At 35.0% G+C, this 23,164-nt stretch overlaps 1 long non-coding RNA gene across 1 annotated transcript; it reads right to left on the minus strand.

Annotated features, from left to right (window-relative positions):
• Positions 1-1,303: 1,303 nt before the first annotated feature.
• Positions 1,304-22,737, minus strand: LOC141495405 (uncharacterized). Its single transcript, XR_012470762.1, has 3 exons — positions 21,855-22,737; positions 3,576-3,658; positions 1,304-3,403 (listed from the first exon to the last, which is right to left on the minus strand). It is a non-coding gene; the product is annotated as an uncharacterized LOC141495405 (long non-coding RNA).
• Between the last annotated feature and the right edge of the window lie 427 nt (positions 22,738-23,164).

Raw genomic sequence — 23,164 nt, forward strand, 5'->3', positions numbered from 1 at the left:
AATGCTGGGGATATAAAAAAAAAAAAGCAAAATCTCAGTCCCTGTCCCCAGGAGCATTATTACAGACACAAGATCTTTCGGCAGTTGTAGCCAACTGATTTTATTAGGTTTTACGCTCCCTTGGAGTTACCTTTTTGTTTTGTTTTTAGGTATATGCAAGTCAGTGGGGTTAAGTGGCTTGCCCAAGGCCATACAGCTAGGTGTCTGAGGTCACATTTGAACTCAGGTCCTCCTGACTCCAGGGCTGGTGCTCTATCCATTGCACCACCTAGCCGCCCATACATTTTGAAGCTTGGTATTATTATAAACTCTAAAAACTGTAAACTTTGAAAATATAGGGTTAAAATAAAATGAAAGGAAATATAGGTTAGACATGAAATTTTATTCTGGCATTAACCTATAATTGGAGACCATCTATCCATGAGGAACACTCAGAACTCAGAAAAACAGGCATATTTATCCAAAAACAGAAGAATAAGGGAAATCATTAACTTCCTTGATGGTCTGACAAGGATGGCTGCACAATCTTAAGTGAGCCAATTGCTCCTTCTACAATGCGAACTGTAATCTCTTCCTGGACTTCAAGCATCACTAGAGCAGGGCAGGACTTCTAATATCCTGATCACTGTCTTCTTGAGTTTGTAGTTAACATAGGGAGAGATACTTGATGACTTCTTAAGGTGACTTTAAGACTTAAAAGTGAAAGCTGACAACTGTTCTAAAGAAATCAACCTCTTTATCAGGAATATAGCTGTGAAAAATATTGTTACCGTTATTACTACTACTACCATTCTTTGAGAGTTCTCCCATTTTGATCAAAGATGACATTACATCAGTTATAGATCAACTAAATGGATGTTGAAAAGAATGAGGGGCATATTGGAAAGAGCATCTCTTGGCAAGTCTGTGGGTGGGGGGCATAAGTATGGACAATGCATTTACAAAGTCAAGGGGGGCAAGTTACAGAAATCAAAAAGGGAAATCCTCTTTGATTAAACAACCCATACAAATAAGAAACAAAAGAAGGTAAACAATAATATAAATTTCTGGTTCATTTCTTCTTTATTCAGCCAGGATTCTGTCAATGATCAGATGTTTTCAAGAACAGATTACTTGTAGGTATCTTCCTTTCTGATTAAAACATAATTTTTATCAGATCAAAATAAATTTTATCAAATAAATTTTATCAGATCAAAACCTGTGATTTTGGAACTTCTTTGATTTGGCAATTGTCATACACAGAGATTTTACAAATAGAAAATTTACAAACCAAACCAGTTTCATGCAAGTTTTAAAGGTATTATTTTATTTTTCCCCCATTTGGAAGATGTTATTGCATTTACAAAATTAACTTCCATCAAATAAGGGACATATACATTGAGTAATAGTCTATATCTAGTAGGTAGTTTATAAATTATGTTTAAAAGAATCAAAAAATCTTAGAAATTAATTGCTCTTTAAAAAATTAATAAAAAAAAATTAGACCATAGGAGATTCTTCTTTGGATGTATTTAGTTGACTAACATTCCTTTCCTTTCCTTAAAAAAGAACTTGAGATATTTATAATATAGAATAATATCCTAATGATGAACCATGATGAAGTCAAACAAAAAGTTTATGAAGAGTTGGAGAATCTTATCATCAATACACCAAAAAAGAAGATTAACAGAAGTCTGATGACTTTAATGGTAGAGTAGGCTCAGATTACCAGACACAGCAGGGAGTCCTTGGGAAGGATGGAGTTGGAAACAGCAACAGCATTGGTCACCTACTACTGAAGACTTGCACATCTCATCATAAACATCTAAATGCAATAAAACTTCCTGGATGCACTTTCAAAGTAAATATCGGTATCTAATAGATTATGTGATTGTAAAAAGATACAGGATGTGAGAGTGACAAATCAACGTGTGGTGCAGAGTGCTGGATTGATCACAGATTTATCTTTCCTAATTAAAGATTTACATTCAACCAAGCAGCAGTTCCAAGATAAAATGAATACTAGAAGAATTAATGCCAAGAGATTAGACTGTCTCTCTGAACAGGAACAGTTTGTTGCTAACTTGGAGGGAAAACTAAGGCAAAACACAGTTGGCAACAATGGAGCAGAAAAAGAATGGCAGCTTTCAGAGATCTGCATTTGTTCATGTAGTCAAAACATTCACAAACATCAAGATTGGTTTCATGAAAATACAAAAGCTGCTAAATGAAAAATGAGAACTCCACTGGATTTACCAGCAAGATAGTTCACCCATTTCTAAGAAGTCAGCATTTAATTCCACCAAAAATAAAGTACATGCAAAGCTTAGAGAGATGTAGGATTCTTGGCTCAGAAAGGAAGCAGATGAAATTCAGGTTTATGCAGAAAGTAACAAACCAAAGTGCTTTTATAATACCCAGAAGGCTATGGTATATATCAACTGCTCAGTGATGATGGATCCACATTGATCAATGATAGGGACATGATCCTAGAGAGATGGGCTGAACACTTCCATAGTTTTATTAACAGACTATCATTAATCAATGCAGAAGCCACTTACTGCTTACCTAAAGCTGAAGTCAATCAGTCCCTAGTTGAAGTTTGGAATGAAGAAGTTTTGAGTGCCATTAGGCCCCATTCAAGTGGCAAAGCGGCTGCTGCTGATTCTATTCCAGCTGAGATAAGGTGGGGGGTCCATTGCTCATCCAAATGATGACTGAAATTTTCTAGGTTATATGACATGAAGAGGTTATCCCCCAAGAATGCAAGGATATTTCCACAGTCCATGTCTAAAAAGATAAAGTGAATAGATTGTCCTGTGACAAACACAGGGGTATTTCTCTTTTAGTCATTGCTAGTAAGATTCTTGCCAGAGTACTTCTCAGTAGACTAATCCTTTACCTGGAAGATGCTCACCTCCCTGTTAGTCAGTGTGGATTCAGAAAGGGTAGAGGAATAGTCGATATAGTATTTCCTAACCAACAACTCTAGGAAAAAATGCCAGGAACAGAACGGAGGTCCGTATACAATGTATGTAGTCTGACCAAGGCCTTTGATACTGTCAGTCATGAGGGTTTATGGAAAATGATGTCAAAATTTGGTAGCCTGCCAAAGTTCATCAATACTGTATATCAGTTTCATGACAGCATGCTTGCCCAGGTTCTGGATAGTGGACAATGCTCTCAAGATTTCTCAGTCATCAGTGGAGTAAAACAATGATGTGTCCTTGCTCCCATCCATTTTAGCATGATGTTTTCAGTCACATTATCAAATGCCTTCAATGGGGATGAACATGGCCTCAAGGTCAGATACTACAGTACACTGATGGCAAATTCTTCATAAGCCAAAACCAAGATCCAGAGGGAGTCTTGGTGCATGATCTTCTGTTTGCAGATGAGTGTGCATTCAATGCAGCATCTGAAACTGAAATGAAACAAGTCTAGATCAATTCTCTACTGCTTGTGCTCATGTTGGACTAACAATTAACAACAAGAAAACACAGGTGCTCCATCAGCCAGCACCACACCATCCATATGTAGAACCATAAATTATAGCAAATGGAGAACTTTTATGTATTGTGGACAAGTTTACTTACCTTGGCAGTGTCTTTCCCAGAGAGGTACACATTAGACAATGAGGTTGACACAGTCATTGCCAGAGCTAGGTATTTGGGAGATTCTGAAAGAAAATGTGGGAGAGAAGTGGTATTAGATTAACTACCAAACTAAAGGTCTACAGAGACATTATGCTGCCTTCATTGCTATATGCCTGTGAAACCTGCACAGTCAACCAACACCATATCAGGAAACTGGATCACTTCCACTTAAATTGCCTTAGGAAGATTCTGAAGATCACCTGACAGGAGAGGATACTAGACACTGAGGTCCTTTCTCAAGCCAAACTACCTAAGCATTCCAACATTACTACAGAGAGTACAACTATCATAGACTAGGCATATTTTTAGAGTGCCAAAAAAGACTATTTTATAGAGAACTCACACAGGGTAAGAGTTCAAAGCGGGTCAGAAGAAGTGATCTGTAGTACCCTGAAGATCTCTCTTAAGAACTTTAGAATCAGTTGTACAGCAAGGAAGATACTGACACAAGTTCACTCAGCATGGTATGTGCTCAGCAGTGAGGGTGCTGCACTCTATGAGGAAGGAAGTATTGAAACAGCTCAAAGAAAATGTGACATACATAAGTTTAAAGTAAGCACCCCAGGTGTTCACATGGACTATTTGTGCTTGACCTGTTTTACCATACTTGCTCTCCTTAGCATTTTGAAAAGCTAATCTTAATTCTCAGAGGAATATGTGACTGACAATAGTTGTCAAAGCTATACACATCTAAATGGCTATTGAATTATATAGTTGTAGGTATAGTATTATTTTTCATACTGATTAGCTGACATGATTTCAGGAATTATCCCAAAGACCAAGGACAAAGAAAAGGAAAACTTTCCTTTCTTATTTAGATGGTTCCAGGTAAGACTATGTGGCTGATCAAATGCCTCGAGTCAGAATTTTTTTTAAATGTGCCAGGTGAGACATTTCCAATTGCCAGTTGTGGGTTTGGGTTTTTTTTTTTGCAAGGCAAAGAGGTTATATGACTTACCCAAGGCCAAATAGATAAGTGAGTATTAAGTATCTGATTAACTGATTTGAACTCAGGTACTCCTGACTCCAGGGCTGGTGCTTTATCCACTGTGCCACCACTGTGCCCTAACCAAATGCCATTTTTTGAGAAACTGGGTTAGGAAAGTACAATTTCAGAACTTGTTGAAAATTGCTTCCCCAGACTGGAGGGATTTGCATGAACTGATGCTGAGTGAGATGAACAGAACCAGAAAAACATTGTACATCCTAACAGCAACATGGGGGTGATGATCAACGTTGATGGACTTGCTCATTCCAATCAGTGCAACAATCAGGGACAATTTGGGGCTGTCTGCAATGGAGAATACCATCTGTGTCCAGAGAAAGAACTGTGGAGTTTGAACAAAAACCAAGAACTATTACCTTTAATTTGGGGGGGGGGGGGAAACTGATATTTTTTTATTGTCTGATCTTGCTATCTCTTTTACTTTATGTTTCTTCCTTAAGGATGTGGTTTTTCTCTCATCACATTCAATTTGGATCAATGTATACCATGGAAACAATGTAAAGACTGGCAAATTGCCTTCTGTGGGGGGAGTGGGGGGAGTGAAGTAAGATCAGGCGAAAAATTGTAAAACTCAAAATAAATAAAATCTTTAAAAAAAAAAGAGTTAATGGCTAGAAACACCAGACCCTAATTAAGACAGACTAGAAATGCAGTTGTCTCACAAAAAGGCAAAAAATGATAAACCCAATAAATACTTTTTTCTGTCAAATTAAAAAAAAAAGAAAAGAAAAGAAAATCACTTCCCCAACCTTTCTCAATGAACCTGTCATCCATAAATACTCATGACCCCCCCCCCCCAATAGGTTACTGGCCTCATAGGCATTGGTCCAATATAAATTTCAATACCCAGACAGACTTAGAGAAAAAGTCAATTTTCAGGCTCATGAGGCTTTAATAGCAATATCCTATAATCAGATGGAAATTTAGCTCTAAATATTATAGTCTAAAGGATCAAAATATTGCATCATTCTCAAACAATGAGATTCTTAAGGAATTTGAATTTTATATTTGTGATAAATTCAAAACATAATTCTTACCTATGTCATGGAAATAGCAACAAATTCAGATCAAAAAGAGTACAGTCAGTAATTTAGATGTTTTTATCTAATGACAAAACATTTCACAAAAATAAACTATTTTTTATTAACTTGAAAAATAGAAACTTTCTGTGAGAGCTGTAAGCAGGGACATAGTTAAATCAGGTGAACAAGACCTAGGAAAACTCTATCAGAAATATTAAAGGCTCAGTAGTTTGAATTAAAAGAAATTCCAAGTTGTTTGTGAAAGCAGAAGGACTGAAATCAACAACTTCAGTTGTGTCAAAAATCTACATCAGAACAGAAATACGATGAAAATATACAAGTCTGATTTCAATAATCAAAGTAAATTGAACCCAGCTATTGGTTCAATATCAGATTACTATTACAATTAATTAACTTAGGGGACTGCTAGGTGGTGTACTGGATAGAGCATCAGCCCTGGAGTCAGGAGTACCTGTGTACAAATCTGACCTAAGACACTTAATGATTACCTAGTTGTGTGGCCTTGGGCAAGCCACTCAACCCCCATTGCCTTGCAAAAACCCTAAAAAAAAAAACTAAAAAAGCAATTAACTTATAGATGAATTTTTTCAAAGTCTCCAAGTATCACTTTCCCTTGTTCAAAGTAAGGATGTTGAAGGAGAAATATCTGTCTAGCTTTTTTGATATTAAGGAAATATTATTTGTGCCTACCTGATATTTTCTGAAGGTTTCTGATCCCCTCTTCCATTTGAGCTTCTGACCCAGATTGTTCAACATAAACCCTTCTCAGATGTAAACTCTCTCCATTGTTCAATGTAAATTGGCCAAGAGCACCCTTAGCCTATCTTTCTACCCCTCCTGCAGCCTCCTGCCTCTCAGTCTTCCAAAGTGGGTACCTGGCTCCATAGAAAGGAGGTCACTATTTGACCCCGTTTCCCCTGACTCCTCCCTGCACAGGAAGAGGACAAGACTCCATAAACGTTTAGCCCACATTCCCCTCCAGTTCTGGGTCTAAGTCCAATTGTTTTTTATGACTGCTTTCCTTTCCTTTTCTCCCTTTCCCTCAGACATTCTTGTCCTCAAGTAACTAGCTATCTCTCTAGATGAATTAAATCTGTGTGTGGTTTGCTGTCAACTTTGTAGGTCTGTGAATTAAAGTCTAAGTTTTTTTATACCTCTGGGGCCAGAATCGTGAGTTAATCAGTTAAGAAAGAAGCATACAACTCCCCATCATCAAAGAGACTGAAGTTTTAAAGGTGGCTCAGTTATCTAAGTCAGAGAGGGAAAATACTTAATAAATAAAAGTACTCTTATGATCACAAAATTTTTACCAACCTTTAAAACTTATTCAATATATTCTTATCTTTAGCTACATCACTAGAAGTAATCCTACATAGATGATTTATATAGAACTGACAAGTTTGCTGCATATCTTCCACCTGAGATTATATATAATGTAAGATAAGCCATTTGACCAAAATTGGAGTTTGAATTCCCCTTAATCACAATGGTCCAGCTTGACCCATATGTGGAGTTTATGGTTAGATAATATTCAGTCCTTATTTGGGCATGGAAGCAGTTTACTATTATTTAACTTTATAGTTCATGATATGTATGTAAATCTTAGATCTGGCATGATGTCAGCTTTGTTGTAGGTGTCTATAACTGTCCAGGCTGGGAAGCAGACCAAATAGTTGCTAGGAGCAGTTGGAACATTGCTTGTGGACAGCTAGCATGCAGAGTGTATAGCAGAGTTGAGAGGAGTGCAGTAAGCAATGGTGGGTAATGAGTGGACTGCAGGAGAAGCTGGCCAGGACCTTGGGAAGCAAACTTGGGCTATGCAGACAGATTTATGTGTGGACTTGGCCTCCAGTTGCTAAGGCTATTTGATAAATGGTAAATATCTGTAAAACATCCTCAGCATCCCTTTAATCTCTCTAAATAAAGAACCAAGAAAGCCACAATGATGGGATTTCTGTGCAACATTCTGCTCCCCTTGATTACATAAGAACTCACACTTACAGGATTTGGATTTGAATTACATTTGACTCAAGTGGGCAGGATTTGTCATGTTTTACATTTTAATTTGCAAAACATATAAATATATTCAAAGATTGACAATTTAAATTACACAATTACTCCCCCATTCTGCGTAAGAATTTTGCCAGAATTTTACAACAGATACTCTTGCAACAGGGTTAGAGTTTCTAATCAACTGTAAAACCCTCAAAGTAATCCCAATAACTAGGTTCGGAGATGAAGAATTTTAAGGACATGTAGATGAAGGAAAATAGTTCAAAGACTTAGTCCTTTCAGGCTAGCCCAGGAATCCTTTGTTTTATTGATAGAGCTTGTCTTGTGCTAGAAGTACTTATCAGGGAAGGATAATTACTAAAAATTCATGGAGCTCATCTCAAGAACTTGAAAAATGAGATGGAGGTAGGGGAATATTATTGCATTGAGCAATGTAAGATAAATGATCAGTGCAGAGGCAACAATTAATTATAAAACACACCATATTTTCCCATGTATAAGACATACCCTTTTTCAAAAAATTTGGGGTCTAAAAACTGGAAGCATCTTACACAGTGGTTGTAGATTTTTTTACTTGCATTTCCTGATTTTTTGCATTTGTCTTTGTGCTCATTGTTTTGCATTTGTTACCAGTATATTAGGTTACATTTTATCATATTCTGCCCAGAAATGGCTCAGAAAAGATTTTCATACAGTGTTAAATTCAAGTTAAAAGTGATACAGTTTGCAAAAGTGAATGAAAATAATGCTGTTGAACATAAGTTTGGTCCTCCTCGAATTGAGAAAACAATGCAAGATGGATACAAGAAAAAGAAACCCTACCGAAGAAGACCATGAGAGACGGGTCAGCAAATTGGCCTATTTTAGAGAGGGAATTGAAAATATATAGATTGAAGACCAAAGGGTAATTAGAATTCCTGTGTCCACAAAGATAGTTCAGCATGAGGCAAGAAGAATTGCTGATGAAAAAGGAGTCAACTGATTTCAAAGGAGGACACAACTGGTGCTTCAAGTTCATGAAACAGTATGGTCTAAGCGTGTGTACACACACCAGACTTACCCAAAAGATGCCTGAAAGCTATGAGCAGAAGGTCCTAGAATTTCAAGATGAATAAAACTTGAATTCAATAAGTTTATGTAAAACTTTTTTTTCCAAATTTCAGACCCCCCCCATAGGGTGTCTTATTCATGGGGAAATATGGTTTTTCCCTGTTCAAATGTTTCCTCTAATACATTCCCCAATAACTCAAATTAACAATTTCACAAATTTTCACATAGCCAGGCAACCTAAAGTCAAATTCCTTTTAAATATAGGCTTTAAAGAGTTACAACACATGGTTAACCCATTCATTAGCAATTAAATTAATTACAATTATCAAATCAGGTGGTTTGAATTTTGAAATAGTTACATTTAAAGAAATAATAAAAATCAGATATGAAGTGACTTATACTACTGTAGAAATGCACAGTGGCATCTCTGGCCACCCTGAGGAAACTTGACTGTTTTAAATTCCTTTGAGACCAAGTCAATTAAGACTGGTCAGAGAAAACCCAATAAGGGTTTAGGGACAGACAACAGTGTTTCTGATCAACACCACAATTTTAAATTCACAAATGTTTAGTTTATGAGAGATTCTGTCTTTTAATAATCCTAGCTGTGACATTTACCAATATTTCTTAATATTGTAATATTTAGGAAACTCAAAATACAAAGATCATAATTATTCCTTCTAAAAATTAAAAATATATTCATATATTTTATACATTTATATATAAATATATATTCATATATTTTATATATAATATGAATATATTGTATATTATATGAATATATTATATATTACACATATATTTTATATATAAACATATATTTATATATGATATATATATATATATTTTAGTAATACATAAAAGATCATCCCATATATGTGGATATCTAATTAAAAGCGATCATATAGCCTTAATATATTTCATAAGGCCAATTAGCAATTAATAGGTTTCATTTTTCCTTTCAAGGCTAATTTGGCTTTGAAAAAATTTCTACAGATTGTTATCTCTTTCTCCTAGTTTAAACCCAATTTACCAACTGATTTCTAAAGGGAAAGTTTATCTTTGTAGTTTCTAACTGAAGCTAAGCTACTTATACTTCTTAAAAAAATTCTAGCAAGGAGCTAGGCCCTGAAATCTTAAAAATGATGACATTCTAAATTAGTTGGTAATCTGCTATTGCTTATTAATCTTAAATTAGTCTTTTTTAAAACAATTAAATCCAAAACTCAAACAAAAAAAAGAAGTGATTCACATTTAAGAGTTTTCCTTTCATTTAGATTGGACTAGAAATGAAATTAGTTGCCCTTGGATCTTATTTTTCCCAAATGTTGCCAGTTATATCCATGTAGATAATTTTAAAACCGTTAATAAAGGATTTTTCAGTTTCTGTCTTTATTCTGAAACCAAAAGCTTGGTTATGACCTGAGAGTTCACCAGACCATCACTGTGCTCACTTTCATGATGCTAGGATTCAATCTACCCCAAACATGAGTTCATCCCAAACCATTTCAAATCTATGTTCCACATTCCCAGAAAGATTTCATAAATTATTTTTAATTTATAGCTCTAATACATTTACATACACACACACATTGTTACCTTAAAAATCGAATTAAAAACTTTCAGATGCTAGTCAGATTTTAGTCAAATTTTGACAAATTATTCGCAAAACCTTTTCATATTACTTTCTGTCTTATATGGAGAGGAATAAGATTTAAAATGAATTTGTTTCATATAAAATTTGCAGCCAAATTTTGAATTTTCACAATATACCTTGCAAATCACTGAACATTTTGCATAAAATAATTCTTTAAAAATATTCAATCAAAACCTAAGCAACTCTCTATTACTTTGAGATCTATTTTTCTTAAAGCAAACTCTGCTTTAAGAGAAAGCTGTTCTTATAAAGTGGAGGGGAAGAAGTGAATCCAAGTGAATAAGAAAAACAGCAGTAGCATGAATGCAAGTGAATAAGAAAAACAGCAGCAGCCAGAATGAATGACCATTTTTACCCAAGCTAGGACTTTGCCTTCCTCAAAAAATCATAATTTCTGCATTAATGATCCATAGTGCCCACATTGTGAATTTTAAGAAATTTTTTTCTAATTTTTCCCCTCATTTTACAGATAAAAAAAACACAGTAGTGAAATATCAGGTGGCTAGAAACCACTTTTCTGGCAAGTGAAACTCTAGTATTAGTTAATAGCAAAGATACTAGTATTAAGAAGAGTAACAAATAAACACGGATCCCTGAACAGACACATACACAAATAAAAAAGAGGGTTACCAGAAAAAAGTCTCACATATTGTGGTGCCAAAGGCATGACCTTTAAAACAAAAGACACAGATCTCACACCCTAGATGGTCCCACAACCACAAATACACAAATGGAGGGGTACCTGAATAAAGTCTCATTTTTCAGTGCCAGCAACCCCAAACAAATATAAAAGCCAGAGGGCACTTGAAAATATCCAGGGTGCCACAGTCCATAAACCAGAGGAAATTCTCAGAAGCAAGAATTTCAGTAACCAGAGATAAAATCCAGAGAATATTCAACTTCAAAAAAAAAAAAAAATAACAAAGGTTTGAAAACAGAGCAATTGAGTTGAAAAAGTGGTAGACTACCATAGGTGAAGAGCATCTGCCCAAGATAATCACATTGAACTCAGAGAGAGATGCAGGTATATTTATCCAAAAATAGAAGGATAAGAGAAAATCATTAACTTCCTTAGTGGCCTGACAATGAAGATTGCACATTCTCAAGTTAACCAGTTGCTCCTCAAAGTCAATCATCCTTCTACAATACTATCTGATTAATGGTTATCTCTTCCTGGACTTTAAGCATCTTGAGGGCTTGAAGATCAGTCTCTGAACATCCAGATCATTGTCTTCCAGAATTTGTATTTAACATAGGGGGAAATAAGTGACATAATGTATAGAGCCCAGCCCTGGAGTCAGGAGGACCTAAGTTCAAAGCCAGCTTTAGACATTTAATAATTGCCTAGCTGTGTGACCTTGGGCAAGCCACTTAACCGCATTGCCCTAAATAAAAAATAATAATAATTCCTTTAAAAAACTTATTTTTTGAGACCAGATCTCCCTCTTAACCACACTGGAAGTACTTGTGGGCTGATCCCACTATCAATTGACATGGGAATTTTGACTGGTTCCATTTTTAACCTAGGTAGATGAAGAGCACTGAGCCTGTGGCCCTGGTTTGGGGGCTCACCATCTTGATTAACACATAATCAGCTTAACTCACTGCAACTGAAAATTCTCAAGCTCAAGATGCACCAGATTTACACATAAGTACTTAATTGATAAATGCTTTACTCATTCATTGTGTTATAAAAAATGATGATAATCTTAATGGACTTGCTCATTTCATCAGTTCAACAATCAGGGACAATTCTTGGGTATCTGTGATGGAGAATACCATCTGTATCCAGAGAAAGAATTATGCAGTTTAAACAAAGACCAAAGTCTATTACCTTTAATTTAAAAACAAGTTATCTTATTATGTAATTTTGCTATCTCTTATATTTATTTTATTTTTTCCTTAAGTATATTTCTCTCTCCACACATTCAATTTTGATCAGATAGCATGGAAACAATGTAAAGACCATCAGACTGCCTTCTGTGGGGGGGGGGGGGGAGGGAGATTAGGGGGGAAAATTGTAAAATTCAAAAAATAATAAAAATTTAAAAAAAAAGAAATGATGAACAGGATACTTTTGGGAAAATTGGGAACTGATGCCAAGTGAAATGAGCAGAACTAGGAGTGCATTGTAGCAGCCAAAGATAACATTGTATGTACAATGATCAACTGCGAATAACTTAATACAGTGGATAGAGCACTGCCCCGGGAATCAGGAGTACCTGAGTTCAAATTTGGCCTCAGACACTTAATAATTACCTGAAGGACTTATAATTTTAAAAAAAAAAATGTTTTTCACCCTCTAAAGAAAAACCTCATGGAGTTCCAATGCAGATCAAACCACTTTTTTAAAAACTTTTTTTTTGGTCTGTGTTTTTTTTTTCATACCATGACAAATATGAAAATGTATTCTGCATGACTGTCCTTATATAATTTACATTAAATTTCTTGTCTACTCAATGAGGGAAGAAAGGAAAGTAAGGAGAGAATCTAGACCTCAGAATTAAAAAAAAACAAATGCTAAAAAAATTACATGTAATTGGAAAAAATAAAATATTTGTAAAAAAAGATAGTTGGGTTAACCTCACTATTCTCAAACAAGTATATACCAGGCAAAAATAATCATTAAATTGCATATGTAACAGTAACCAATTTATAGTAATGAGTGATGAGCCAAGATAAGGCCAGTTCTCTCTAACACTCTATTATCATAGAGGAAAATATTATAATAAGAATTCAAGAAGAATAAAACAATAGTTAATTACATAGTTTTCCTGAATCAATGTTCCTTAAAATTATATTGATTGGCTACTTCATCTTTTAGGTTTTTTTTTTCCTCCGATTTTTCAGTACAGGGAATTTCCTCTGTAGAAGTCCCTTCTACTGAAGCAGATCAGTAATAATTTGTAATTTATAGTCATTCTTACTCAGCTATCTGGGTCAGCAAGAGGTTCATTCATGGTCGATCAAACAAGTATGTAACAGAGGCAGGACTTAAACTTAGGCTATCCTCACTCCAAGTATCATTCTGTATCCACAATACCAAAATACCTACCTAACTACTCTATTACTCCTAAATTTGCTCAATCACATGATGATTAAGTTGCTAATGCTTTGTACTTTCTCAAATAATCAGATTTATCTATTTATTTTTATTTTTTATTTTTTTTATTTTAGTCCCCAAAACACTGTGACTCTCATTTTGTCTTTGTAATAGTATCCAAAATAGTGTTTTGTATTTAGTAGGTAATTAATTAGATTTCATTTAGTAGGTAATTATTGGGTTGGTTTAGAATATAGACAACAATCCAGATCTCCTACTTAGTCAATGTTCTTTTTTACCATGTCAAGCTGGGTAGTGTTATTCTTCCCATTTTCCAGAAGGGAAAAGCCTAGGCCCAGTTGTGATTTACCTAAACCCACAAGCCTTAATGATTATTGTTATTCTTTATCCTTTGTCCTTTTTTTGTTTGTTTTTTTTGGGGGGGGGCTAATGGGATTGTGATTTACCCAAGATCATACAGCTAATAAGAATCAAATATCTGAAACCACATTTGAACTCAGGTCCTCCTGACTCCAAGGCTGCTATTCAATTGATGACCTAGCTGCCCCTGTCCTTTGTTCTTGAAGAAACCATGATACTTTAAAAAAAAAAAACCCAAAATGTCTGAATAACCCAGAAAAATCACTGCATTTTGGTCAAGGCATGTTGCCTCAGCTATAGTAATTTAAAGTAAAATGACTGCAATCTTTTAAAAGGAATCCATGCTACAAAGAAATATAAAAGACCAAAGTACAGAACTTAGCAGGATAAAATTTAATGCAACATATTAAGTGTTCGAGGAGAGGAAAATGCAAGAAAATACATGCCTTACCTTGCCCTGAACTTTTTACAAAGCTGCCACTCCCTTCATAAAATAAGCAATCATTTTATCTCACTGGATACAGCATCCCCCTTTGAATGAATCAAATAAAGCTATATTTGACATCACAATTCACAGAGCCACAGACCTTCCTATGTTCCCTATTCTTGAACCAAAGGGTAGAGTTAGGGAGTAATTCATTCAAATCCTGTGTGACCTGAACAGATCTTCAAGTCTCTTTCAAATGAGTATAATTGTTATAGGCATCACATGAAATAATGCATGTAAAGCACTTGTCAGCTGCCAAGATTTTGATGTTGGCTCCATATCGTAAGCCCCTTTGGCTAGGGTGCTTCCTGCTTTCTCCTGTAGCTTTTACATAACCTCCTTTTTTCTCTATATTTCCGCCACCAAATCAGTCATGCCAACTATATTTCCATGATTAACAATTATTAGCAACATTAGCTCTATTTCATCACTATTGGCATAGATAGATGCCTCAATCATTATTATAAATGGCCAGTACTTTCTTCGTACACTGCATCTGGAAGAAAGACAAACAGACTGTCTAGTGGTTACAGTGGTCCACAAAGTCAGGACACCCCAATTTCGAACCCGATCTATGAGAAGTAAATGGATGGATAAACCCTGGTAATTCACACCCTCATTGTGTTCCCAAACAAGGCTCTGCCTGATGCAACAGCTGCTGGCATGTATTAGAACGGGGAATTTCTTAATGGAGAATTCCCAGTACTGAAGAAATCATAGTTTTTCTCTCCATAAAATATTTATTTTAGAATTTAGTCCACAGAAAACAGAAGGGATCAACAGACTACAGTACAAAATCTAGGTATATAGTATATAGTTATGTTATGTGGGAGGTAGGTGGATCTATTGATAGGTTCTTCTTTCCATTCCTTACCCAGAGCTATCATTTAAGATATTTACAGGATCTTAGTCCACCTGGTTGTCTGGAGCCACTGTGATAGTTTTTCCAAGACAATAGAAAAAAATACTCCAAAAATCTTCACATAAAAGACTATGAATGAATGAGTTCCACAAAAAAGTACAGGAGGTGGCAGGTGTGGGAATAGGGATGGGAGAAGAGGCGCTTCCTTTTTTTTACCTCTTGCTTCTTTGACAAATTCAGAAACCCTTACAATTTATCCTGAACCCTTTACTTAAGTTTAAAATCAATACAGAGTCATTTAAGTGATATTCGGGTCAGAAATAGGGCCAGATGTCAGTTATAAACTCAAAGTTAGAGCAAATGAACTATGGAGTACAATTACATAGTATGGAAGGTGAAGAACCTTCTACCTGAACTCAGGAAGACCTGAGTTCAAATTCTGATTCTGACACTTGACTAGCTGTGGGACACTGGGCAAACTTCTGTTTGCATCAGTGGCTTCAACTTTAAAATGAGAATAATAACAATAGCTACCTCTCAGGGGTGCCATGAGATGCAAATGAAATGTTTATAAAGCACTTTGCAAATCTTAAAGCCCTATAGAGGGTATTCCAAAAATCTTAGTGTGGTTTTAAATTATTGAAACTTAAATGTTAGCTATTATTATTAATATCCTAAACTTCTGCATCTAAATCTCATCCACTGCCCATTGATCCTACATCAACTCCAGATAAACTACTGGGGCTCTGGGATGATATGCTGCTGTGCTCTCTCCTACATATTATAGCCCAGTCTAGTAAACCATTTAGTATGTTCAAAATAAATAAATATAAGCCAAGGAAAATTCCAAACAATTAAAATAATTATAATAATTGAAAATAATAATAGGAAGCATTTACATAAGGCTTATACAGCACTTTACAGATCTCGTTTGATCTTCATGATACCTGCTCTTATTATCTCCATTTTACAGATGAGGAAACTGAGGCACCAGGAAGTTAGCTGATTTATCCAGGGTCAAACAGCTAGTCAGTGTCTGAGATAGGATTTGAACTCAGGTCTTCTTGATTCCTAGTTCAGTGATTTTCCCATTGTACTACTAAGTTGGTTTTGATTAATATTCTCTGATTAAGAATGATTATTAACATTATTAACATGCTAGGTGGTTGTATATGGTTTTAAAGGTACTTTTCCCCTTAACTATGCCTCATTTCCTTATAGAATCAGATATAGTATTAATATGAGAGTTTCAATTTAAAAATCATTATATCTTTGTTGCCAAAATCCCACATGACTTTCATTAATAGAGCATCCATTTCGCTATGGGATTTATTATAACCTTGAAGCTAATGGAGGAAACAACTAATACAGTGGGGTTAGGGTTAGGGTTAGGGTAGTGCTTAAAGCAACATCAAACATACTATGAGCTATATTTTACATATTTAATTGAATCAGTAAAAAAGCACTTGCTCTCTCCTCCCCTTCCCCTCGTGCCAGATTTGAGTTACTGAGATTGTTAGCAACTTTCCACTTCAGGAAATGGTACTATGAAAGTCACTAATGTGTTTCACACCCCTTTCCTTGGCTATCCTACTACTTACAAGGCAGGTATTCAAAATATTTTTGCCAGTACTTTTTCGGTTTAAAAGAAAAAAAAAAGAAATAAGATACATTTTCATTGATTGGCAAATGATTAAAAAATTATATATATATATATATATAATGAAATATTATTACACTGTAAGAGACAATAAATATAAGGAATTCAGAGAAACTGATATAGAGTGAAGAACAAAGAATGATAAAAACAGTACAGAGGTGGGAGACTGAACAGAATGTTGAATGTACTGAGGTCTTGCACTGTCAGTTGGTTTTGACTGTTTTTCTTTGTTAAAATAGAAAAGTGTATGTCTGTGGCTGTGTGTTTTCTGTTTATGGTGTGTGAATGTGCGTGTATGTGTGTGTATGTGTTTGGCAGGTTCATTCAGGAATTTGGGGAGGGGGAGGGAGACAATGTAAGAGGAAGGAATATATCTAGAGAGAAATGTGATGTAAAAACAAAAAGGATCAATCAAATTTATTTGTTTTTAATCAAATATACTAGTAATAAACAAACACAAACTAATTAAACTATTGTTTGGATGGTTCAAGTAAATACTAACATTATATTATATTTGATTGAAGAAAACCAAGAATTGTGTGGGGGTGCTTTTTGTTGGTTTTTACAAAATCTCAGTGGTTCTTTTTGATTCATGAAACCAAAGGTCTATTTAGCTACTTGCCTTTTAGTGCCAGGTCAAGTGCAGTAAAATGTGGATTGAAGAGTCTTTTCATTCACATTTTTTGGTATTCCTTAGTTCTTCTAAATTTTACTGGTCTTCCAGGTATTTTAAGGAAGGACAGACATAGCTTCATTGATCTATATCAACTAAAAAGAAAATCTACCAAATCATAACTTCATGCATTGTCTATCCAGACTACCAAAATATTTAAATTAACTTCCATATCTTGACAGTTTAAAAAAATCCTTTTTAAAAGAAAAGAAATAAGAGAAAGGCAAATTAAATACATCAATAGTAAATGACCATGTGGAAGAAAACATTTCAAGGATCATGGCATCATGGAGAAAACAAAATACTAAACTTATTTTAGTTGATATCCTCCACAAAGTCATATTCTGATGCCTCATCACTGTTTTTGTTTTTCAAAGTCTCTACTAGCAAGTTATGAGCTCCATCAGGTTTTCTACCATGCTGGAAATACTTTAAATATCATCCCAGAAAAGGATTGTATCTATTCCAAATTGTATCGAATGTTTTGTTCATGACAAGCCATAAAACACAACACAGCACAACAAATATCCTTAAAATCTTATGTAGCACCTTTTTGTGACTATAGAAATATTAGCACACTATCAGAAAAAGGATCAGGAATAAGACTCACATGGTTTTCAGACTGTCAATAAACTTCAATTCGATTATTAGTATTTTTCTGGGAGAAGGTAAATTATATCACTCTTGACATTCTTACTGAAAATTAAACCCCCAAAAAGAATTTGAAGCTAAATGAACTAAATGAAAGGGTAGTTCACAGATACTCAGAGGAGAACTAAATAAAGAATTGCTAAGTGGATTTTATCATATGCCCAAAGGCAACAAGAATAATTCATGGCTCATTTGGTCAATTCATGTTACAGAATATAAAATAAATATTTGCAAAATGACAACCAGGAAAAAAGAGTTTATTACTGAGAATAAAAGAAGTAGAGAAATTCAGCAAAGAACTTGATAACACAAACCAAATCAACATATACTATAATGTTTAGTGACTTTCATGCACAGATGGGGAAAGATGAGAATAGGGATGTGTGCGTGTGCATGTGTGTGTGTGTGTGTGTGTGTGTGTGTGTGTGTGTGTGTGTGTATGGGAAAATCACAGTTTGGGAAGAGATAATGAGAGAAGATAAAGATTTGAAGATTATGCAGAAACTTCATACCTCACAAATACTTTCTTCAGGAAAGGAACTAATAAGTGCTGGACATGGCAAGCACAAAATAAATCATATTTAACAGACAGGAAAAAATGTTCTCAAAGTGGGTGTTTCCCTGAGTCAGCTGTCTGTGTTCAGTCAGACCATCAACTTGTCAGATATAAGAATTAGTAAAACGAAAAAAGTAAAATTATAAGAAAAAGAGGCAGGATATAATTGAAAATTCAATCTTAAGCTACTTATAAAATTAATCATCAAAATGGGAAATGATCAACATAAATTACATTGACACTAATTATAATAATTTCATGCAGAACTTGAACCAATGTAAATTAATTACTACAATAAGGATTCCAAAAAAGGCTAGAAAGTACCTTAGTAAGCAATATATGATTTACTTGCCAAATGGAGAGAGATGTCTGCCAAAGGCAATGCTGAGTTAGAATAGAAATTCATTTGTGAGGAGGATGATGGGTAATTATGAACAGTATTGCTTCATAAAGCAGAGAGAAATGATTTCAAGAAAGTTTGCCAAGACATTCAACTAAGCAAAGTCACCCCAAAGGCATCAAACAGTGAAAATTGGGAGTGGGGGGGTGGTTAGAACACATACAAAAAATGAAAGATTGCTAAAAAATATTATAATAAATTGCTTTCTCTGTCAAAAATAGTAGAACCATCACTTGGCCCTCAAAATCCCAGTCCTAGATGTGCTTATAGATAAGGGGAAATGGCACTATAGAAAACAGAGATGGGGAAAGCAGTTCAATTGAACTGATGTGACTCAAATGTGAGGATGTTGAGAGACTAATAGAGAGTATCTGAAGAAGAGAATGATTCCAAGGATATGGCAAAAATCTCACACTCCCTTAATACCAAAAAAGAGTAACTAAAAGAACATCAATGAGTATATCACTATTTTTGTTCTATATATTATTAATTATATTATTAAACAAATATTTTATTAAATTAGTTAAAATTACATTATTAAATATGAAATAAATAAAATGTTTGTCCTTCATTCTTGAAAACCATAATATCAGGAGGAGGTGATGCCATGAAAAGCGCATGAATTGTATTTGAGTGGGTAGGTTCTGTATTAAGTCACCAGCCTCACTTTCTCCTCCCAAGTCATATGGGTCCTGTGGGCCAGATATGGATCAGGACTACTGGAGATGAGGCTACTAGAGATGAGGACTACTGGGAGGCAACTTGCCCAAAGTCACACAGCTAATAAGTGTCAAATGTCTCTGCTGGATTCAAACTCCTATCCTCCCAACTCCAAGGGTAGTACTCTAATCACATGTAATACTAAAATATTTTTTATTGACTATATTATTTAAAATATGCCTAAGAGTGGGGCAGCTAGGTGGTGCAGTGGATAGAGTACTGGCCCTGGAGTCAGGGGGACCTGAGTTCAAATGTAACCTCAGACACTTAATAATTGCCTAGCTGTGTGACCTTGGGCAAGGCAGTTTAACACCACTGCCTTAAATTAAAAAAAAAAATTTAAATATGCCTAAGAGCACATCAGTGACTACTGACAAATGCCTACTCTCTCATCTACACAAATACCTTATGAAATTAAACTCTGTACAGATTGAGGATATCCTCATTAAGGGTTTTGGTAGGGAGCAGAGCAAGTAGGCTTTCATTTCACAAGTGTCTTACACACAGGTATTTAGGATAAAGGTAAGATTTGAATTCCAGAGTTTTGAATTCCAGAACTAGTCTGTATTCCATTCTACCATACTACTAATTTGGAGATGAGTCCCCCCCCCAAAAAAAAGAAGAAATACAACACTGATTCTGGTAATTGCTTATCACTTTGATTAAAAATAAACATGTAATAAAGTGAAGTAAAAGGACTGTTACAATCAACCACATAAGAATGCACCATTTGAATTAAATTCAACTATAAATTACAAATTTGCAAAATTAATGAAGACTGACATCAATTCGTTGGATGATGTATTTCATGAAAAGAGTAAAAGCTCTTAGATTGTAACTTAGAGCTATCAATGTGGTTCAGACAAGAAGTTGAGAACAAGAGATCAATTAATCTCTAAGTATAAAAGAGTTATGTAAAGCCACTGCAGAGGGAAAATTGTAGATTCAGAAAACTTTGGCAAAACTCTTCAGTGTTGCCAAAAACACTCTCCACTACTACTACAATTCTCACCATACCATGGCCCAATGAAAAAATGAGAAAAAAAGGTCATTACTCTGAATGACATTGGCTTTATCAAGTTCAAAGGATCTATGAATTTCTCTCAACCATGTAATCAAAAAATATCCCTCATTTCCCCACACTCTGTGAATTTAACAAGACTTGAATGCATGCATCAACAATGTCTTCTAGACCTGGTTTTAAAACTTTTCAACAATCATAGATGTAGGCAACATAAGGTCTTTCTGGTAAGGAGAAGTGGATTTTCTTCTCACAAATGATATGCATATCAATTCTGTGAGGAACAGAGCATAAAATCAGAATCTCAGTGTTAAAAAATGTCTCAAAAGTTCAACTCTGCCTGAACAAGATTCTTATCCTATGTTACTAATGGTTATTTAACCTCTAGTGGTGAAGACCTCACTACTTCCCAAGGTAGCCCATTTTACTTTGAGTCCACTGCAATCCCCACCACTTATATTAGTCTGAATTCAGCCTCTATGAAACTTCTGTCCATTGCTCCTAGCTCATAGGTTCACTTCTGAAGAAAGGAAAAACAAACTAAATCTATCTTCTAAATAACAGCTCTTCAAATATTTGAAGGCAGTTAACTATTAGACAACCTCCCACACTGTTTAAACCTTTCTTTCTTTAGACCCAGTTTGTGTGGCATGGTTACCAACTAATACCATCTTTATCATTATGGGTCTATTGGGATCACAGAGCTAGAGTTGGAAAGGACTAGACATCAGAGTTCATCTAATCCAGTCCCATCAGTTTATATATGAGGAAAATGAGGGTCAGAGAATTTATATAACTCACCTAAAGTCAAAACCAAGATGTGAATATAAGCCCTTTGATTCCACCTCAACCCTGCCCTTAATACCATCCTGCCTTATTAATCCTCTCTTAACAGATAAAGGGCCATGGGAGATGAATGTAGTAGAGATGAGATAAAATTCCAAGTTCTCTGACTCCAGAGGTAAAACTCCTTCTATTATACAAACTGGTGCTTACCTGAGCAAGTTCAGCATGTCAATGTCCTTTCTAGGACATAACAGAAGTGTAACTTCTCTTATTCTAGGTACTATTTCAGGTCTTTAAGTGTAGATAATTTCTTCATCAGTGTGTATTCCATCTAAAATCTTCTAATCATGTATAGGTCTTATCTATATTTTTCTACACATCTAAAGAGTATATTCCCAGTGAGCTTGTGATTTTTTTTTCTGAGTGTTTTAATGTTGTTTAAGAACCCTGGTACAATATTATCATTGTCAATCTGTTGATGCTGACATGGTCTGGAGGATTTTATAGAGTTTTTTTGCAGACTTTCTCTACATTTTTTTTCATCTTCTATTTTCATAATGTTCCCTTGTCTATTTCCAATTTCAGCATTTCAAGGTAAGAGATGATGATTAAACATGTCATGGAATGATGTCTTGTCCAGCCCAGTAGCCACTTTGTTTAAATCTTTTGTTGTTTTTGTTGTAGAATCATTTCAGTTGTGTTTGACTTTGTGATTCCATTTGAGGTTTTCTTGGCAAAGATATTAAAGTGGTTTTGTCACTTCCTTCTCCAGCTCATTTTACAGATGAAGGAAACTGCAACAAGCAGGGTTAAATGACTTGTCCAGGTTTCACCTCTTGGAAACTCTGTAGGGTATCCTTCCATCAACTGCAACATATGCATGTCCTCTGATTTTCTTTCTACTTGAAACGTCAATTTGGAATTGATGATGACCTGCAAAGAAGACTGAGAAGTCAGACAGGTAGGAAAACTAAGAGAGATCAAAGACAAAAACTGGGGGCAATTAGGTGGCACAGTGGATAGAGAGCACCGGCCCTGGAGTCAGGAGGACCAGAGTTCGAATCCGACCTCAGACAATAATTACCTAGCTGTGTGAGTGTTTTAACCCCATTGCCTTGCCAAAAAAAATATTTTTTAAATGTTTCACAAAGACAAGAAGTGTGCCAAATGCTGTATAATGATTAAGAAGGATGAAAAATGGGAAAAGGCCTTTAAATTTATTAATTAAAAGTCAACATTAATAACTTAAGAGACAGAAATCTCAATTGGATGTTGCAGATACAAGCCATATTGCAGAAGATTTTATTTGTTTATTTATTTTTGCAGAAGATTTAAAAGAGAATAAAAGGAAAATTGGAGGCAGCAAGATATTAGGGATAAGAAGATAAAGAGCTTTATTTTTTTTAATGATGGAGATGATTACATTTGTAAGTAGCAGGAAAGGAGTCAGTCAACAGAGATGGAAGATAGAAGAGAGGTAAGGAGAGTCCTGTAGAATAGTGGGTAAATGTAGGGCAAGA

The sequence above is a fragment of the Macrotis lagotis genome, chromosome 8 (genome assembly GCF_037893015.1).
Source record: "Macrotis lagotis isolate mMagLag1 chromosome 8, bilby.v1.9.chrom.fasta, whole genome shotgun sequence".
Classification (NCBI taxonomy): Eukaryota; Metazoa; Chordata; class Mammalia; order Peramelemorphia; family Peramelidae; genus Macrotis; species Macrotis lagotis.